The sequence below is a fragment of the Octodon degus genome, unplaced genomic scaffold, assembly GCF_000260255.1.
Source record: "Octodon degus isolate 3935 unplaced genomic scaffold, OctDeg1.0 scaffold00050, whole genome shotgun sequence".
Classification (NCBI taxonomy): Eukaryota; Metazoa; Chordata; class Mammalia; order Rodentia; family Octodontidae; genus Octodon; species Octodon degus.
The window spans coordinates 7757470-7759890 of NW_004524626.1; positions in this window are offsets into that span (position 1 = coordinate 7757470).

The window sequence follows — 2421 nt, forward strand, 5'->3', positions numbered from 1 at the left end:
AGGAGGAGCAGGAGGAGGAGGAGCAGGAGGAGGAGGAGCAGGAGGAGGAGGAGGAGGAGGAGGCAGGGCAGGAAATGCCGACCTGAATACGTGCAAACCTATTAAGGAGATAGAATTTGAGTTAAAGTCTCCTGAGGAATAAGACTTCAGGCCCAGCTTGTGTCAGTGGTCAATTCTTCCAAACATTGAAAGAAGAAATAATCTTAAAAAAGAAAAAAAAAGTCCTTCCCAATCTGTTTCAGAAAGTAGAATGGGCTGGATGCTTCCAATTTATTTGCCCGTGTTATCTGATAGCAAAATTAGATACAGACAGTACAAGGAAATGGCAGATTGGTATCACTCATGAACATGGACGCAAACATCCTTAACAAAATATCAGCAAGTCAAACCCAGTGGTGTACAAAAAACACATCCTGGCAAGGTCACATTTATCCTGGGGGCTGGGAAAGCTCACCAGTCTAAGTGTCTGCCTGGCAAGCACAAGGACCTGGGTTTGATTCCCGGTACTGCATGTGCGCAGGCCACTGAAAGCGGGTGTGGTGCCACATGCCTATAATCTCAGTGCTGGGGAGGCTGAGACAGGAAGATCACTAGGAGTCTGAGCTGCGTAGTGAGACCCTGTACCAAATACATAAATTACAAAAAAAGAGATTTATCCTATGAACAACATAATTTGACATATAAACAGCAACAAAAAAACCTACAATCTTGTCAATAGTATAAGAAAATGCATTTGATACAATTCAACATCCCTTAGTGATAAAAGTCTCAGCAAAACAGGAATAGAAAGGAACTTTCTCAACCTGATAAAGAAAACAATAGTAAGAAAACTCAGATAACATAATACTTGGTTGTGAGAGATTTAATGTTTCTCCTTTATGATCAGACCAAACTGGGAATGGTGGTGTATAGCCATAAGCCTAACACTTAGGAGGCTGAGGCAGGAGGAGCGCCCTGAGTATGAGGTCAGCCTGAGCTACATAGCAAGATCCTGTGTCAAAAAAAAAAAAAAAAAAAACAACTCTATAAGAAGAAGAGACTAGGGTTTTTTTTTTTTTTTGGAAGCTCGAAATGCCTTTAGGGCATTTCTGCTTTGCAGTTCCTGTCTGGGTTGGAACCCCAGAAGCTTGAGCTTGAGGGCTTTGTTTAAACAGGCACTTAAACAACTGAGCTACTGGGCAGGTCCCCCAAGAAGAAGAGACTAAAATAGGCAAAGATATCTCCTTCCTTCTTTTTAATTTTTTTTTAAATTTTTTTAAATTTTTATTTATGTGTGTGTGTGTGTGGCCATCTCAGCCCACCAGGGGGCGGGGCTGGCTGGCATGTGGTGCTGGGGGATTGAACCGTGGTCCCTGTGCTTTGCTGAGCTTGTTCTAAGTAGGTGCTTTAGACCACTGAGCCATCTCACCAGCCCCTTCTTTTCTTTCTTGAGACAGGATCCCACTGAGTAGTGTAGGCTGGTCTTGGACTTACTTAGGTAGCCCAGGCTGGCCTCAAACTCTTGGTGATCCTCCTGCCTCAGCTTCCCAATTAATCCCACTTGGGATTACAAACCTGTGCCACCACGTCTGACATCGTGTCTACTTTCACCATTCCTATTCAATGTTATATGGAAGTCTTAATAAAATACAGTAAGTAAAGAAAAGCAAGTAAATGTCAACCAAATTGGAAAGAAAGAATACATTCATATTCATAGATTATATGATTGTCTGCATAGAAATTGACCCAAAAATTTCTGGTAGTGGGCACTCCTGTAATCCCAGCGCTGGGGAGGCTGAAAGCAGGAGGATCTCCACGAGTCCAAGCTGTGTAGTGAGACCCTGCCACAACCAAATATAGTAAAAAAAAAAAAAAAAAAAATTCACATTTCTATATAGGAGGAATAAACAATTGGAAAACTAAACCTTAAAAATAAAGTTTACAGCACCACTTGTAATAACTCCAAATGTGAAATACTTATATATAAAACTAATGAAACACAAATTGTTATTCTGAAAAGCATTTTTAAAAATCTTGATAAAAGCAATCACAGGAAATGCAAATAAATACAAAGGCGTACCATGCTCATGGACTAGAAAACTCAGCACAGCTAAGATCCACCTTCTCTCCAAATGTATTCCAACTGAAATCTTGACAGGATCCTGCATACATATAGGTCAGAGAGTGTAAAAATTTATATGAAAAGTTAAAGGAGCTAGAATAATCAAAGCAATTTTGAAAGGAAGAAAGAATTTGGAGCAACACACTACTCAGTTTTAAGGCCCAAGGCCAGGTGTGGAGGTGCACGCCTGTAATCCCAGCACTTGGGAGACTGAGGCAGGAGCATTGCTGTGTGTTTGAAGCCAGTCTGGGTTACAGAGTGAGATCGTGCTTCAAAAAAAACAATAATAGGGCTGGTGAGATGGCTCAGCGGTCTAAAGC